This window comes from Rhinolophus sinicus, chromosome 3 (assembly GCF_057876585.1).
Source record: "Rhinolophus sinicus isolate RSI-liver-muscle chromosome 3, RSI-T2T, whole genome shotgun sequence".
NCBI classification, from domain to species: Eukaryota; Metazoa; Chordata; class Mammalia; order Chiroptera; family Rhinolophidae; genus Rhinolophus; species Rhinolophus sinicus.
The window spans coordinates 63,983,339-64,002,900 of NC_142503.1; the positions used below are offsets into that span (position 1 = coordinate 63,983,339).

Below are 19,562 nucleotides of genomic sequence, written 5' to 3' on the forward strand. Positions count from 1 at the left end.
AGTGTAGAAATGGCTGCACAGGGCACCCAGGCAGACAGGCCCGAGGAAGCTTGCCGAGGTTCCGTGGAGCCTGGCAGGGCACGGGAGCAGGACAGTATCCCAGTGCTGCGAGAGGAGCATGGAAGCAATAACGGGCTGAGGATGGTCCTGGAACACAAGCTCTTTGAGGGAGGTGACTAGCTCTTTAATTTCTACTTTATTTGTTCCTGTATCTTACAGGTGCCAACACAGAGGAGTCGTACCATAAGCTTTCTGAATGAGTAAATGGACATTTATTGGATGGCTATTCCGTGCCACAACCTATCCTAGGTGCTTTCCCAGTCCTGTAGACTAGGCATCATTAGTTCCATTTCACAGGTAAGAACACCAAGGCGCAGATAACTAATATAACCTACTCATGGGCACGGGGAGGCAGATCTGTCATTCACACTGTACACCAGTCAGCCTTCCTAGGTAAAAATGAATCTTTTCTCTTACTGTCTGAATATAACTATGGATTAAGAATGAAAACTAGTTTTTCACTTGTTTTAGTACATTTTTACATAGTTCTTGCTTTAGTACTTCCAAATAAAGAGCAGAGTGTTCTGCTCATTTTACTTTTATTGTAATTACAAATTAGAAAAAAGTACCTGGTACAGTATGACCATGATATCATAAATATAACAAACACAGATAAAGCTTAATATTCTTGCAAACACTGCCTTGTTTATTTATAAAATAAATAAATGTTCTTTGTAGATGATACATAAAATAAATGTAAGAAGTTAAAATTCACGAATAATTCTGCTTTCTACATATACCTATTATTAACCTTCAGTTATAGTTCACCCTGATTTTAGAAAAGTGGAAAATGGATATCACTACGTTGTTAATATATCATACCACGAGAGATCTGCCTAGCACAGGATGTTTAGAGCTCATGGAACAGAAACTCTTCAGATGGCAGTGCTCCATGGGAGAAGAAGTTATTGGGGTTAGGGGGTCACTGGTCAATGGAGGTACTCAATATGCAAATAGATACTCTACTAGAAAACTTTTAAAGATTCAAGGACAGTAAAAAGATACATATAACCCAGTAAGATTGTCATGACTACAATAAACTTTAATTGCAATTTGAAATAGGAAGAAAATGAAAATCAGCTCAAACATGGTTTGTGAATGGCTTACCAGTCCTGCTGGAGAGAGGAGGGGCCTCATATCCAGGAGGGATTTGACCCCCTGACCTCAGTGTACCATCCTTATCCAGAGACAGATTTGTTGCTTTTTCTGTTTTCTTGAGCTAAAGAGAGAGAAGTTAGAAAATCAGCCATGGGCCCCGCAGTGATGGAACAATTGTAGCAACATTCTTCCTCCATCTCTCACAGGTGGTGAAACGCTGGGCTACAACAAGGAGTAAAAGTTTAGCATTAGATTTACATTCCAGACTTTCCAGAAAAGGAACATGTGTGTTTCAGACCAATTCAAAGAGAAAGGCACCTTCTACTCAAGGTAGTCGAATCTTTTCAGTGTGAACGGAAACCACTGTTGAATGTTTTGGCTGTTTCCTTGGTGTTTAATAAAGAGGAGGTCTGGAGAATACTCCAAATTGACTCGATGATTTTAGGTTTTTGACATGTGGGGACTAATCTTATTTCCATGCCAATGTACCTGTCCATGGTTGCAGATAAAATATGATTAGCTCTCCCCTTTAATTGGCCATGTAATAAACCCATCATCTCAAAACCATGGCTTGGTGGTTCAGAGGACAGTCTTGGAGCCAGACTGCCTGCACTTGATTCTGCTCTTTATGGGCTTTGAGACTTCAGGCAAGCTATTAAAGAGCTTTAGGCCTCATTTTCCTCATTTGTTCTTATCTCGGGGGCGGGAGTTAAAATGTATAAAGCACTTCGGATATTGCCTGGTGCAGAGTAAGAGCTATGCAAGTGCTAAATAAGAAGTAGCATCATTAGGCTTCCAATTGGTGCTTGCTGATGAACTGGAGGCCAAACAGCTCACTGGGAGTGGGCTAATGACACACGGCTGACTTGAACATCTCATACTAATGAGAGGGTGCCAATGTTTTCGTGGCAGAATGGGTGGGCAGCTAAGCAAGAAATAGGAAGGTTAGGGAAGAGTACTGTAGGGTCTTTACACCCACTGGGTTACTTTACTAGACAAGGTGTATTAGGGCTGGCCTGGGGTATGACTTGGAAAACTTCAGGAACAGGATCAATATTCAAAGATGGATTGGGACTTCTCAGATGACTTACCTGGACAGTGGGTAAATTTTTTAAGAGAAGCAAACTGAGTCTGGGAATAGAGTTATTCCTTCTTGCTAGGCTTTTGGATAAATCAGATAGATTTTTAATCTTCATTTCACTATTTCTCTTAGTTACCATTTGTTGGGTGCTAGCACATAAATCACTTCTGTCTAACTGAATCATAGAAGTAATTTATTGGAAGTCAGGAAGGTCAAACAACCAAAAGGAAAAGCAAGAGGCTTGGAAAGACCGGGAAGTAAGACCACTGGCGGTTGGGAAACAGAGACTGCTGGCTGGTCCCCTCGGGGTCAGTCAGCCTCTTGTCGTAGTTCATATTCCAGAGAGAGAAATCTGATCAGCCTCGCTTGGGTCAGGTGCCCACCTCTTGGATAGAGAACATAAGAGCATCCTGACTATATCTGATGGAGGAGTTCCTTCAAAGCAAAATCAGCATGCTATTACCAGAAGGAAGAAAGAAAGCAGAGCTGACAAAAACAATAAATGTCCATGTCACTACTCTATATGGCTTCAAGCAACTGATGAAGAAGATGGAAGGCATAAGGAATGAAGGAGATCCTGAAAACTTTGATTTTTAATCTTTCTCCCCTATCCAGTTGTCTTCTCCTCTGACCCTGAAGCTAGGTTCTAAAACCTGGACTTACACCGGAAGGAATCCTCAGTCTCTGATGGAATTTTCTTCTGGTCCTACCACAGTCTGACTTAAAGAAAAGAGCTCAAAACACTGTATGGATTTTCATCTAAATGACAATAGTTATTCTTCCATTAGATGCTCATTGGGTGTCTACCATCCATCAATAAGGAACAAATAATCCCTGTCCCCTGCTTTTCAGAAATTTATAGTCAGGGAAGCATGACAGACATATGAACAAATAAATTACATGATTACAGTGCTGTGTGGAGAATAGTATAATAGAGGAACCAAAAAAGGCACAGCTAAATATGCCTAGGGGAGTCAGGGGAAGTGATATTTGAATGAAGTCTTGAAAAATGAATGAGCACTTATAATTTTAAATTGAGGCATTTAGCATGAAAACAAAACTGACCCCAAATTATAAACACTTTTCACACCGCTGTCAGAGACACCAATGTTATGGCAGCATAAATATTGTTCTTCTGTCTTCTAAGGCTAAGAAGTGAGCTGAGCTGGTAGATACTACTTTGAAAGTTAAAAACTGAGGAATAAATAAGCTGTTGCATTCCTAAATTACAATTTGTGAACAAAACCCTGTTGCTAATAATCGTAGTTTCCTGAACTTATCTAGGTGTGAAATGTGTCAGATTCTCCCAGGATTTTGGAAACCCTTCTGTAGCTGTCACCCATTGGCTGGGCTTCTTGAACGTCAGACCCTCTCCTGGATCAGGCAGGGGTCTTGGGTCAGCTACTGACTTTTTAGTAGAGGGGCTACTTATGCATATAACATTCATATCTTGACTAGAACTCATTTATAGTCTGCCTTTCGGTTAGCAATGTGACTGGGTTTCAGTCTTCTCTAGGAACTGTAAAATGAGTGTTAGGAATACAGTGGTCACAAAGAACTCAAAATCAGTGGGGAGAAAAAGAATCTCATCACAAACTAGAATGATCAATCCCACCTATTAGTAGATTATTCTCAATTAGTAAAAATAGTGTCAGAATTTCTTATAATGGGAGTGTATGTTTCTGTGGAAAATGAATACTTCTAAAGTGTTGAAAATAGTTTTATGTTGATACACATGCTTTATCTTGTTGCACGTCACGTGTCTCTCTCTTTAGGCTACCTCAGATCACTTTTTAGACAAAGGTGGGAAAGCAAAGAGGAAATGAATGACTGACTGAATGAATAAGGTCTATTTTAAAAGTTGCATTAATTATCTAATTTGAGTTCAGGAAAACTGTCCAGAGTCTGTGGGGAGCCATGGTTTCTTGCAACCCTGAACCTTGCAGACTGGCTCGGTTTCTGCCCCCATAACATTGTCTCTGCCTTATCTGAAAAGCGCCTAACGGCTGCTGAGGAATGTGGTGAAAACGGCCAGTTCCCGGACACAGAAAACTAAGGGCTTTCTAGACAATTAGTAGATTCTGTCTCCTTGAAATATTTACTTTTGTGAGTTTCAGTGACCTTGTATCTTCTATGTCAAAGTAAAGTTGAGGCTGGAAAGATTTACTTTCACTGAGATAATGCATATCTTCTTCGTTTAACTGCACGTACTCAAATTGTATATATTGGTTAGAGATAATAAACTCAGGGCTTCAGCATGACTGAAGACCGGCCGCATTAGCATTTGTGTGTGTCTTTTATTTCATTCCCACTCCCCCATTCAGGTACTGATCGACTCGTGGCGGCTGGCCCGTCACAAGAGTCCTATACAATGGATCCTTTGGCCCTCTTAGTTTGCTGCAGATAAACTAGGAGTTAGAAGACTGGAATTTTGCCTACCTGTGTGAGCCCAGGTGAAATACTAGGATGACCCTGATAGATTAATTGAGGAAATTTCTAAATGAGTTGGTTAGTCCTACCTTTCTGAAATCTTTTCAAGTCACTTATCAATTTACCTCAAGTGTTACCACTACTTAAAATAAATCAACCCAAACCATATAATCTGTGAAATATTAGTGTAGACTTATTTGGTTGAGGTCCTCTTTTCATTTTAGTAAACAGTCCTACTATCTGTTTTGATTAAAACCTTTCTGATACAAAACACCTCTTAAGGCTGTTGGTCGGCAAGGATAGATTCTAGTTTACCTACGGATTTCCCTTTTGTAGCAACTCAAGAACACCTTTCTCAATAGTTACATGATGAGCTTTCATAAAACTACTATAATAGATAGTATTCCCTAAGTGTTGGTGGGGAGAACTCATTAGGCATAACATTTTGATCGATGCAGTTTATGTATTGGATTATTTTATTATTGAAGGTCTCATTCATTTTCCTGGAGTCATCTTAAATTATATAACATAGAAGAGCTAAGAGTATATATACGTTTTTTATTGTTTTTAGCATATCCCACTTAAAACTTGGAAGACCAGTCTTATGTAAATTTTGAACTTCGGTTTAATTATTTCCTTTTTTTAAGATTCTTAATTTCCTTATCTTTCTATTTTTCATAGATTCTCATGAATTCTTGCTTATGAAATCTTTCTCTATACCAGAAGTGCATCACAGTGAAAAAGCTCAGTGGAATGGAGGGAGTGAGGTAATCATGGAAACCCACATTGATCTAAATGACCCCTGGAACACAACCTGAAGATGAGTGCTCCAAATTATTTTTTCTCTGTCCAGATGATGGACTAATAAAGGAATCAATCAATCAAGCAATCAATCAACCAAACTTAATCAATGAGAATGGGGCAGAGCTCATCTGAGTGGTGATGGATGGTACTTGAAAGTGAATTAGTGACTGATTTGCAGAGATTTCAGAGGAATTGAGCTAACAATGGCAAATCAGGTTAACTTATGTATTTTGTTGATAGGATGAGGGAAAGGCGACAGCAAATTCTACCCAACAGCCTCCAGCTGCCGGTGAAGCTGACCCAAAGTCTGCTTCAGATCTGATGGATCGAAACAAGTTCATCCAAAATCCTTTTTTGCAGTCCTGTAATTTTCATAATAATAATGTATTGAGCCTAAGAAACCTACATTTAAGTATCTGAATACATCTGCACAGAGACATACAGCTCCCAATAATACCTCCATGACAATATGCTGTTGGTTGCTAACTGGAAAAAAAGCGCAAGTAATAATTAGAAGGCGTTCTGTTGCTTGCTGGGGGGTCGGGGGGGGGGTGTCTTTCCCTAAATGGTTAAAATATTCAGCTGGGCAACCACCTGGTCTGAAAATCTTTGACAAGAGGTGTTAGCAGTGCATATTGACTTGTTCTTTTAGCCATATGTTACCTGTGCACAAGCTCAAAAATCGAGCCAAGCTGCATATGGTCATCAGTATGACCACTGCTAGGACCTCATCACCCCCTCCAGAGACAAAGTCCTTCTCATGTCAGTGCATCATCAGTGCCCACTATGCCCCTGCCCTTCCTCTCTGTCCTCTCAGGACCATGGTGCCAGCTCTTTTCCCTGGGTGCTGACAATCAACACTGCATCGAGGTGATTTGCCAAATGAAAGAGGAACATTTTGTAATGCAGTCTGTCAAACCCAGACTTTCAGCAGAGTCAGGTAAGCAAAGTTAAGAAAGAGAAAGCGTCGGCTTCACATTCTCTCAGCCTTTGAAGCCCAGGATTCCTGCTCAGATCCTACAGTTTTGATTAGACTGCACCACTGGATGGAATGTGGCAAGTCCATTATGGGTTTATTCGCTCTAGAAAGTTTTTATATTGAAGAATATAAGATGTTTCATTTGTGCCATATCTATCTCCCCCTCATTTCTGTACAGTTAGGAGACTTGGCAGTCTCCCTTTAGTCTTATGTTTCTGCCCCTCCCCTACGCTCTTTTTCCCCAGCGAGCAGCGATAGACAGTAGATTTGAATGTCCCTGCTTGTGGCAGATGTCCCATTCCTGGCTCACAGCCAGCTCTGGCCTTGTGCAGCAGGCTGAGGAGGGGGGGTTACCGGGATACCCAAGGGTGACGCGCATGGCTCTGGCGGTACCCTGGTGAATTGAGCTGATTAGTTACAGCCAACTGCTTGTTTTCAGGTATTTATTCCATTTTTCTACTTTGCCAATGTCATCTATTTGAGGACCAGATGCTTTTAATCAGCATCTTCTACAGTGCCAGGAGCTCCAAAAATCTCCTTTTACTCCAGCAATCTAATGCCCAGGCCTGAATATAAAGGTGTCCCCTATTCATTCTGAGGAGGAAGTTTGTGACTTTTAAAGGAGCAGGTGAACATATGGTGCTTTTCTTTTCAACAAAGAATGGAACACTGTTTTGGAGACAGTGGGGGAAGAAAGCATGAGTATATATTTTAGGGATTGTAAATTTGTGCACACTTTTCGGAGGCATTTTGGTTCTATTTATCAAGATTTAAAATGCACATGCTGTTGATCAAGAAATTTTACTTCTAAGCATGTATTTCCAAAGTATACCAACATACATGTTCAAGGAAGAATGTATAAGGTTGTTCATATAGCATTATTTACACTAACGAAAGATTGGGAACAATCTAAGTGACCATTTACTTAATAGGGGATAGTTAAATAAATTGTCATACATCCATACAAAAGTATCTTCTATCAGTTGTTAAAAGAATGAGACAGGTCTATATGTACCAATATGGGAAATTGCCTAGATATACTAGGTAATAAGAAGGGATAGACAATGCTGCAATTTATGTGAAGAAAGGGCTGTACGTACACACGTGGGTACGTTTGTGTCTGTGTAGCCTATCTTGACATATTATTATCAGCAATTGCCTCTGCTGAAGGGAACTGGAGAACTGAGAGAGAGAGGGCTAGAAGGAGTCTTATTTTCATTGTGTGCCCCTTATGAAAGGTTTTCCTTGTGCATACAATTCCTATTCAAATAAGTAGACAAACAATAAAAAAAGATGTTAATTTTTCCTCCTCTCTGTAGGATTTCTTCTTATTGCTTGCTTTTCACAGAAAGGATTTTCTTCCTAGGCCTTGGGGTCTGATAGACTTTTAGTTCTGAGTAGTTGTGTGATACTCAGCAAATGATTTAGTGTTACCCAGAGCCTCATCGTTTTTTCTCTTGTAGAAGAGATTGCTATCTCAAAACTTACTGTGAGGCTCAAATAAGACAAGGTTCCTCTGTAGTGCCTAGGACACAATCCTTCATGGAGCTCCAATAAAAGGGAATTCTGTTCCCCTTTTGAGACTTCCAGAGATAATGCTGGTGGAATATCTGTTTCTAGCACCTCACTGAAGCTCAAATTCTTTCCTTTGTCCTTTTTTGAAGGCAAGTCTTCCCCTCACAGCTCACTGAAGGTTTTATGGCTTGCTAAATTAAAAGAAACAAAAAAAAAGACAAGAAGATATCATAAAGTAAATAAACAAAACATCTCCACTGGTGTTATGATTCAAAACAGGTTTCCATGAGGGCCTCGGTCTGGAGTGAGAGCAGGTGGGGCTGTGTCCCAGCTGAGCTCCCAGCGTCCTCCCCAGGGCCCCCAAAGCTTTACGGTTCTTTGTGGCTGTGACCCTTAGGCCCTCTGGGGTCCTCTTAGTTTGGCAGCTGCTCAGTGCAGAAGGGCCAAACAGCCACTGAGCTACCCAGAGTCTTTTTCCCCATTTGCCTGAGGCCTTTACTTTCAGGAAGAGTTTATGTTTTGCTTTGTTTTGTTTTTTTCTTGCTTTTAATTTTTATTTTTCAAACATGTGTACAATATTGTTTCTATTTCGGTAGGAGGAAGAAGGTACTTTTTGAATCAACTACTCTCCAGGGGAATTGCTGTGACAAAGGAGTGTGTGTGCCTGTGTGTGCGTGTATACATGTTTCTTTTTGGAGATCAGCAGAGAATCTGAAGCAACTGAAATATTTCGCTTTCGTCCCCCTGTGGCCTTGGTCTAGTTGCAGTACACCACATCCTGGGTAGTTTCACACATCAGCCTCAGATGCTGTTGAAGTCGGAGGCCATGGCCTTGAACCCACAGAGGACGACCAAGTTCTTTTGACCTCTGGTGACAGGCCAGATACCCACCCATTCTTCCCAGCTTTTGGGATTTGTTCTAGTGTGCAGGCGTCCAGGTGCATTTTGGTGGGGGTGGATAGGTCTGTGAGTAACAAAGGACATATGCTCTGCATCCCACTGCCTCCATTACCACTGGCCACATCATACCGCCCACGTCAGTTTCTAGCGGAGCCTGCAGTGTGGTGGAGGGTGCTGGCTGTGGAGACAGACATACCTGGCTTTGAAAGCCAGCCTTGTTCCTTTTTAGCAGTAGCCCTGGTGTCTTCATTTATTCACGCGACTATCACAGAATACCATAAACTGGCGGCTTATAAACAACAGAAATGTATTTCTCACAGTTCTGGAGGCTGAGAATTCTAAGATCAGGCTCTGGCAGATTTGGTGTCTGGTGAGGGCCCACTTCCTCATAAATTGTGTCTTTTTGCTTGTAACCTCACAGGGCGGAGGAAGGGGTGAGGGGTTTCTCTGGGATCTCTTTTAAAAGGGTACTAATCCCTCAGGCTTCATCCGCATGACCTAATTACTGATCCCACCTCCTCATACCATCATATTGGGGTTTAGAATTTCAACATATGAATTTTGAGGGGACACACACATTCAGTCATAGCACTTGGGTAAGTTACTGAATCTCCCAAAGCCTTAGTTTCTTCATTCATGATAGAGGGATTGTAATGGTACCTGCCTCATGGGGCATTTACTTAGCATCGTGCCTGGAACAGAGCCCTCAGTCAGGGGCAGTACTAGCTGGACCCGTGGTCTTTTCACTTGACAGTGAGATCTTGTAGGATATACACCGTGTCGTTGCCTTTATTATATCCCAGTGCCCAGCACATCCCTAAGCGCTGGATGGATAAATGAATGAATGCGATCCCCAAAGCAGAATCACAGTGTGGCTGGTTTTTGTGGCGTATTTACCGTTCCTGTTGGACTGGCATCCTGGGAACACCCCCTTTGAACCTCATTTCCTTCTTGACTACTCCTCTCCCCTTTGAAAACTCTCCTTCTTCTCTGTATTTCTTTATACATTGTCTTTCACAGGTGCCTTATTATAACTTATTTTCTTTTTTTTGTCTTAAGAAACTCATTCGGAAGATCTCATTTTTTAAATTTTGGTCTTAAGAAACTCTCTCATCCTCAAGACCAAATAGAAAAAAAAAAAAAAGAAAGATCTCAGAGACTTATACCTTATTTGGTTAGCATTTCTTGTTACTTAAAATATGTATTTGGCTAGAAAGTAGGAGAATATTTGCTTTTCAGGATTTTTTGGTACACAATTCTCTTAGATCTACACTGTGGCATTCAATATATATCCTTGGACTATTTCCTGCCAAACCTGAGTTGGACCTCTTAAATTTTCATGTAGCTTCATGATGTAGCTTTATGACATCTAAATTCAAGATAGACCATTACTGAGTTGATTCAAAATATAAGTTTTCACTTTTAGAAAGTGAAAACTAGTGACCTCTTTTTTATTTGACCTAGAAGGTTACTATAGCATGTTACCTAATAAATGGGAATAATTTGATACCAATTTTCCCTCCAAATATTAATATTGTGATTATAAAGGTAACACAGTGGGGTTTTTCTATTTCCTCTTTAAAACCTCTTTACTTTTGCTTTTCAGACGTGACCAAACGAGACTCTGATACTTTGTTGGCAGCTTTAGAATCACAGAAAGAGCCGAAAGGGATCAGAGAGGTCACCCAGTTCAACCCCTCATTTTGCAGAGACACTGCATGGCTCAACCAGGCTCACAGAGCTAGGTAGTCGCAGGGTCGTGCCTAGAAGCCGGTTCTCCTAAGTCATTGTTCAGTGATGTTCTTCTAGTTCACCCAATGCCTTTTCTCCTACACTCAAGCTTGAGAGGTTTTACTGATGTGTGGTCTGATGTTGTTATTCTTAATTTAAATAATTTGAGGATGGATGGCAGAAGATTGATTTCATTGAGGACATTCCATAGGCAGTGATGAGAGTGTGCCAAATGATTAAAATGGAAAAAAAAAAAAAAAGGAAGGATCACATGAGATGTGGTTGGGATCACATTTGGCATGAGGACCAGCATTCTGTGACCTATTTATTATCTAGTTATGGAGACGAGTCTAGTGCACATGAAATGAGTTGTGAACAGTATACAGATGTTTTGTGAAGTGATAGATTACACGGCACAGAGAAAACGTTGGTTAAGGAGTGCCAGAGGGAGAGAAGGCTTCACGGAGGAGGTGGGACTAAATCTCTAGGCCCTGAAGAATGAGTCGGGTTTGGATATGCAGTTGGACAAGCAGGGCTTCCACACAAGAGCAAGCAGTATGTGTGAAATAGTGGAAGGGGCACTAGAGCAGTGTGGGTGTGTGTCTTGTGTGTTCATGAAGGAACGGTGAGAAAGCCAGTCTGACTGGAAAATAAGGACAGGCCGGTAGGGTGGAGGCAGCTTATGAAGGACTTTGAAAGTGAGGTAAATGAGGTCAGACTTCTAGACCACAGGGAGCTCACCTTGCTTTTTGAGCTCAATTGTCTTGCTAGAGACCTGCTGGAGATTGTCACGTGGGCAAGTGAGTTTGGAGAGTCTGAATGACTAGCTATGAGGCACTTGAGTATCTGGCAAGAGATGGGAAGATTTCAGAGACAAGTGGAGATGGAAAAGAAGGAGAAAATATAAAGATATTTCAAAGGAATAATCACTTGGGGGTAACTGTTTAGATTTGGTAGATAGAGAGAAGAAATTGTTCAAGGTTGGATCTCAGGATTTTAACCTGGCTGATCGAGCTCCAGAAAGTTTGTCCACGTCCCTGAACTTCATTTCCTGCCAGGATTAGGGTTTGAGCTGATTGCTCTACTAGAACCTATTCCAGCTTGTCAATCTTTCTCTCCCCACATCGCTTTTCTTCTTGTTTCAGGTTACAGAACTGTTGTATTAAAGGCGTGTCTTATTTCCCTTAAGGAAAAACAATATTTGTAAAAAAAGTTGCTTGGTTCGTCGCACCTGCCTTCTGATTATTGTTGACCTTGCCATTTAGTTATCTCATTGTTAAATATATAGAGAAATATCCCTGGAGCCCATTAGTCTCTGCAGGTGAGAATGTATTTAATCTATGGGAGAAAACAAAATTACTTACCTGGAATGTTTGTTCTCTGACTAATAGTGTAGTCACATTGATCTACCCTCTATGCCCGGTGAGTTCCCAGTGAGGTTTTGGTGTGGGGAGGGGGCATTAGAAATGATTTAATTCACACATGTAACTAAGGGAACTAGTTGGGGAACCTTGGTAACACTCACTAGGAGACTGGCAAAATTTAAAAAGACTCTAGTGTATAGAAGCCTGCAGATCTTTTACAAAGAGAGGAATGTTTTTCTAGTACAAGGGATGTCCCATTCTATCACTGCTGTATCTTCATCCTGAGAGAGGCTGAAAAGAAGATACGCCAGGTGATGGCCGTGCTGCAACTTTTTCTAATGCGAGCAAATATTTATGTAGTAAAAATACATTATTATTATTGTTATTATTATTATTATTATATCTTCACAGTACTCTTGTGAGGTAGGTATAATTATCAGTCTCATTTTACAGATAATGATACTGAGAAAGGCTGAGAGAGGTAAAATGAGTTGAGTGTTAAACCGGCCATCTGACTTTAATCCTGAGTCTGAATTTTTTCTCACTCTACTGGGCAGATCATGGGCAAGAAATCAGGCTCAGAGAACCTGCCAGTTTGTTTTCATGTTTTATTTTTCAGTTACGGACATTGGTTCTTTGTGGATTGTTTGGACGTGTATATTACAGCAAGCAATTCAGAGGGTTGTGTGTTTCTTTCCATTTGCGATTAGCTCCTGTGAACTAATTATGCTGCAAAAGTCATCCTTACAGCTGTTTAAATTATGCAGCAAATCCATATCCTTGTTTTGCTTCTTACAAGGTCCTGCTTGATTTGGGGAAAAAAAAAAAAAATAATGGGTGTTCCATATTTGTCACTATATTTAGCTGCCTGGAATGGTAACTTGTACCTGCTCTTTGGGACTTTGGCTTAAGCCAAGGTGGCTGCACAAGGGAAGGGTGAAGTGTCTTCATTTAGGCTGTGTCTTGTGTCAGCCATTTTTTTACAAGGCAGCAGCATTTTGAGAAAAATGTTACCACATGGCTGAAAGAAATGCTGATTTGCGAACATACTTGGTGTAGTTTGCTATGATTTTACTCATTTGCCAACCCCCCCCCCCCATTACCCCCATTAAACTTTTTTGATCAGCTTGCCTTTTGGCCCCTTCACTCTAAAACAGAGTTCTCTGAAAGGTGGCATGTTCTTTGCTTGAACCTGTGGCAAATCATCAACATTTTCCCTTTTGAAATTCCAAAAATACATGCTAGGCACAAAGGAAAAACTGGTTGGCGTTTCTTCTGCATGTGATACAATCATTGCATTCCTTCACTCAAGAAACCTTGAAAGGTCAACTTGTGCTTTCTACCTTGCTCCTATCTTCTTGACATGGATCCATTAAATGTATCCTCAGAAAAGGCATCAAATTTTGTTAAACCCCTTTGGAGGGTACAACTTTTTGTTATGAAATCTAGTGTTTAGCAATTTAGAATGTGTTTAAGGAACAGAAAATAAAGCAGATGATGACAAGATCTACTAAGTCTTGTCATAGCCATCTTTCCATTTGTTTTGGCCCAATACACAGCCAAGCGAATTGATTATGTAAACATCACCTACTCGTATGGAAGAAGACGTCAGACTGGATTATATGACAACCCCCTTGCCCCTGCCACCCCCCGTCATTCCCAGGACCAAAAGTAGTTCGAAGGCCTTAGCTTTTACTCTTGTGGGCCTGGCATGAGTCCCGCCACACACAGGTTGTGTCTGGTGTGCCACATCTGAGGGCTGTGTGATCTCTCGGTTGGACGGCTCCTTCCCCTAACAGGCTGGCTTCTGCCTCTGCTTACCCGCCTAACTTTCCAGTTGGTCTTAGCCCACTACCCCAGTCCCCTGCCTTACTGCTTACTGCCTGGCTCTGGCCTCTTCTCTCCTGTGGTCTGCTCTCTGGACTCCGTACCAACTGATCCCAGAGCTCATAGAGTGGAGTGACCTGTGGGGCCAACAGTGGATCTCTAGAATTAACCTGCCTGCGTTGGAATTTGGCTCAGCCACTGTGAACTTGGGCAAATGACCTAACCACTCCTTGGTTTCGTCATCTTACTTTCTCCATCTTTCATACCTTAGTTTCTTCATCTGTAAAACAGAAACAATAGTATCTACCTCACAGAATTGTAAGAATGAAATGCGACAACACATGTAAAATACTTAGAACATGCTTAATAAGTGTAAGCTACTCTCGTTGTGATTATTACTGCTACCGGAGAGTGGGCCCTTCGTGGTGAGAAGTCTGGGCTTGGCTCCCACACCCAGGGGGGTGGCCTGGGGAGGAACACTGGGAAGCTTAGCTGCGACATTACCGAAGGATGGGCGTACCTTGATGCTGTGCCCAGGTTCTCGGCATCTCGAGCAAAGAATTGAATGAGATACTGAGGTAAAGCAGTGAAAAAACAGTTTATTAGAAGAAAAAGTACATTTCAAAGAAACAGAAGCAGACCTGAGCAGTAGAAAATGGCTCAAGGGCCTGACTAGTAGAGAAAATACACTCCAAAGGGTTTGGGGCAGGCTCCGAGCAAAAGCAGGGCTCAAAAAGGCGTGGCTCTCAGGAGCCTGGGACGGGCTGTTTCTCTCCAGGTGCGGAACCACTTGATTGACACCTGTGATTGACAAAGGGCTATTACCTTATCTCTCCAGGCTGTGCATGTTCTCTGCAGTTTGAAATTGTTAACTACAAACTGATTGTCCCTTCCCTGTACCTGGGCAGTTAATCTTGGCAGCCTCTGTAGCTTGAATGGTTTTGTTACAAGTTAAATGGCCCTCCCCACCCTACGCCTGAGCCAATTACTCTGGCTGGTCCTGCAGCTTGAATAAAGTTATTTCCTCTGGCTTTGTTATGGTCTCGGCCTTAATTCCTTCCACTGTGGCCATGTCCCTAACTGCTTATGATTTTTCTGTCTCATTGCTGGCTTACTTAAAGCCATGAAACCATTGCCTGCTTGATTGCAGATTTCATCTGCTACATGAAACGGAGTTCACCACTTCTTTTGGACACCATCTATTGTGCTGCCCAACACATGAGTTCTCAGCTGCTTATTCTCTCCCATCTTCACCCTTCACTTCCTCACAATGTTAGCTATGTTTCTGTGGACCCTCAAACCTCTTTCCCAACCAGTCTCATTTATGACAACTTATTCTCTTCAGTTTTCTTGCCTTTTTTTTTTCTGACTGAATTGACCAAGTTCTTTTTTGGCTTTAATTTCCAATCACTCAATCATCCTTATGCCTCCACTTTAAATCTTTTCCAAATTCTTTTCTCATTTAGTTGCTGAAACCAAAGGCAGTTTTTAAAGGCTACAACCCAAGCTGAGAGTGGTGGAAAGATTATCTTGGGGTTTCTACACGTTCCCCCCAATTCTCCATTCAGGATCACACTAACATGGTGAACCTCAGAATGCAGCTGTTCTTTGGCTGCTTACATACGCTCCCTGGCACCCAATAATTTTCTGTATTTTGTTATATTCTTTTACAAAAATAAATAAGATCTCCTCAAGAAACTGTCAATCTATTAAGAGAGGCTTAGTGATAGGCTGTTTTTGTTTGTTTGTTTGTTTGCAGTGGTGAAGATAGGGAATTAATGATGAGACAAGAAGGAAAAGAGTATTGATATTTATTCAGTAAATATTTAATTAGTACTTATTTTGTACCAGATGTTGGTCTAGGTGCTGAGGAGAATGTGAATTAATAAAGTAGGCAAAGATCCATGTCATGGAAATCTTCCATCAGAGATAGACACAAACTCAATAGTTGTTTTATAATAAAAAATATTTTTGTTAAAATTTGGAGGGCAGAAATATTTTAAGATGTGTTAAAGTTTAAACAGATCATCAAGGATTAGGAATTATGACATTTTATAACATACTTGGCACAACACAGATGTTATCGATGATATTTGAATCAGTACACAATAAATATAATAAATGATAAATGTAATCAGTTTTTGGATTGACATATTTTACATTTTCAAAAGCTAAACCAAATAATGAAAGGCATACAATTTTGTCCTGGTGATCTGGAATCTTTTAGAAAATGTTGATGAAGTTATGAGGCTCTAAGGTAAATTGTGTGTGGTAATATTTACAAATACTGTTTGACAGGGCTCAGTCGACCTTTAAGAGGGATTAGCAATGAGAGGGGTTCAAAAAATCAGAACTTCATTTATTATTTTCTCAGTAGTAGCAGGTGTGATGTCTCTATCTGAGAGGAGGTAAGAGTGATGGTGGCAAGAATGGTGGGAGGGCAGGAATGACAGTGGCTTAAAGATCATGTTCTCTGCACGTTTGTGTTAGTGTTATCTGGTGGGTGTAGGTTATTTCAGGACACTCTGGGGGCAGCAAAACTGACAGAGGATACAGAAAAGGGAGGGTGGTTCCCCCCAGCCTTTCTAAATACAGATCACTCTGGGAAGAGTCCCATCTTAACTCTTTACAAACTAACGTCTTAATATGGGAAAGAAAAGTGCATAAAACTATGTTTTAAAATAGTTCTGATATGTTAGTGCATTTAAATTATGTGTTGAAATATTAAAAAGAGAAAAATACAGCACAGTTCTTAAAAGAAACAGAGTGGAAATTCAGAAATTCAGGGAGAACTCAACAACTGTTACAAAAATCCAGCCTGTATCCAGCATTTGCCAAGCCTTGTGAATACAAAAGTTGGCTAAGACACATCTCTAGTTCTCAAAGAACTCACGATATAGTAGAGGGTGAGGGTGACACACATAACACCAGATAAATACTGTTCAATGTTGTAGATGGTCTATCAGGCTAGATTTCCTCCAATTACAATGGGGTGGAGGGTGAGCTGGTTCTGAGAAGCTTTTTTTTGTGTGTGTTATTGCTATTCTTTTTTATTATATATAGCTATCTATCTATCTATCTATCTATCTATCTATCTATCTATCTATCTATCTATCCATCCATCTATATACATAGATTTTTTTTAGGTGTACAAAACAATGCAATAGACATTTCACCCCTCACAAAATGATAACACCCCTCCCCCAATCTACTACCCCTCTGACATTGTATATAGCTGTTCCAATTCCATTGACTCCATATCCCATGACTATATATATTAAATTTTAGTTGACATACAATATTATTGGTTCTGAGAAGTTTTGTTTTCAGGTTTTCTCTTTCTCTCTTTTACCCTTGTGTTTTTTTGATCTTATGTTTTCATTGTATGTGTGGCTTTTTTGTGCAAGTCATCTCAAATCCTTTTGAGTAGTAGACAATGTCCTTTAACAATGAATTGATAAAGATAATCCTCTGATAAAGTAAAATTTGAATACACAAATCATAGAGTAAACTTAAATCATTATGTATAAGACACCCCTCAAACAAGTAGGCTGTGCAGAAAAAGTCTCAGAGTGAATTAGCTGGCGGACTTGTCAGAAGTCATGTTTTTTTCCTGATTCAAAGAGATTATCACTGGGTAATTTCCTTGCATCCATATGTCAGTTAGCTAGTTCTTTGTATTCTAGTCAAGGCACAAAGAATCTGGCCAGGATTGGGAAGAGAGGGTAACTGAAAGAGGAATCTCCAGAAAGGAAGGCTGGTGAAATTCTGGTTCTGCTGTATTGTAGGAGGAGGAAAATGGGGCATGCCTCGGTAATTAAGAAGGAGACGGTTAAAAATTTAGATTCTATGTCTAATCCCATGTATGATCCCAGGGAGCAGATTGAACAGGTAAACTTTCACTCAGTAGCTTGAGAGCATAATCAAATGACTACGTACAACATAAATATTTCCAATTCTAAAAATAAAGGCAGAGAGAAATTTTGTTTGGGTCTGAGAAGCAACACTGCATTAAATTAAACAAGTAGTGGCAAGAGTCAAAGAATCATGTGATGAAAGACACCAGTTTATTTGTATGGGTTTGCATTTCTTTAATCTTATTTTATGTAGTTTTAAAACTATATTTTATATTGTTTTCAATTAGCAATGTTAATGAGTAGTTTTCTCTGTATATTGTTAGTTTAGTAGAAGTTTCTTTTATATAAAAGGAAAAACTGACACAATTCTATGCTGAATATTCTGAGAGATTGGCGAAAGCCAGTCGGAATACATGACATAATCCAGGAATCCATCGTATCCCCTAGTGGTAACAACACAAATTGCAGGCATAGTGATCCTACCCAGGAAGAATTAACCATCCTTGCAAATTCAAACCTACTGAGTAACAGTAAACATCAAATCATGTCAAAGATTGGTTGGCAAACTCTTTAAATCAAGAATGGAGCATATTACCATTGCTTACTCCTATACTCTCCACTGGGTGATAGTTTTGTGAGAGCAGGGACTACATTTGTTGTACTTAAAGTTACATCTTTAGAGCCTAACAGTATGTGATTCATAGTTGATATTTGAGATAAGTTATTAAATGAATGAGACAGTGTGGTGAGGATTGGGGAGAGAAGGAAAAAAAGGAGATAGGAGGACCTCAAAATTGACCTGTATTTATTTCCCAAATTTGCCTAGAATCCTTCTTGGCTTTTCCCATGAGTCATAGATGGTTGACTCCACCGACAAGGGCTTCTTAAGTACCAAAGAGAGTCTTAATTTTAGTTTCAAAATATAGATTTGTATTTCCATCGGCAGCATTTTAACAAAAATGTTAGTGATTTGATTGGTAGTTTCTTTGCAGTATTGGAACTAAGACTGCAGGACAAAGATGTGAGATTTCAGACCACATTATATTTTCCATCACCTGAAATGCACCAAATCAAATAAGACTATTGTCTCTGGGGAACCCTCGGCATGCAGGCCTGTCCATTTTATAGACAGTAGGTAAGGTGACCCCTTTATGAAAGAACATACTTAATTCGTCTGAATTAAGTGGGAACAACAAACAGAAGAAATTTAACCACAGAAATAAAGTAACCGTCTGAACTGCCAAGCGAAGAATGAGTCCAAGTTAATGGACACACATTAGGAAAGGCTTAGGAGAGCCCATAAGAACAGGCACTGCAAAAATACAAAGCGGAGTCTTGCAAAGTCTCTTCTCCATAAGGATTAAGGATTAGTGCTTTGAAAATATCCTAGCACATAGAAAAATAGCATTAGGAACTGAAAAAGCCATTTTCCAAAGCAGCTGTTCTCACCCAGAGTGCAAAATACGCCTTTCAGCTGGAGTGGCTTTTGCCATTGCCTGGTGCCAGGACGCTGCAGCGTTGGCAGGCAGTTTCACACAGCTCCCTCTCTGCAGGAGTGCCAGCAAGGAGAGGCTTCCAGTGCAAGCCTGCACAGGAGACCAGAACGCTCAGGTTCCTTCAGGCCTAAATAAGGAGATTCATTCTGACGAGGATTCTCCCTTAGTCAATTCTTGCTGACTCCAGAGACAGTGGCCCTGTTGGTTTCATTACGGTATTTAAAAGAATGTATTGGAGAAAATGTTAATACTCGAAGGACCCTATGACATTATACCACAAGATAAGGTCAATTTTTCATGCCTTTTATATTATTGGTCTCTCTATTTTATATACTACTAGCCAGACTTCTTAGGTCTTCCTAGAATTTCAGTGAACAATCCCAGACATCCAAGAAACATTTTTGTACAAGTACTATTTTT

General features: G+C 40.4%; 1 long non-coding RNA gene across 1 annotated transcript; it reads left to right on the forward strand.

The window, feature by feature from the left end:
* Positions 1 to 224: 224 nt before the first annotated feature.
* LOC141570404 (uncharacterized) lies at positions 225 to 7,764 on the forward strand. Its single transcript, XR_016020545.1, has 3 exons — positions 225 to 357; positions 5,351 to 5,436; positions 5,714 to 7,764. It is a non-coding gene; the product is annotated as an uncharacterized LOC141570404 (long non-coding RNA).
* Positions 7,765 to 19,562: the final 11,798 nt, after the last annotated feature.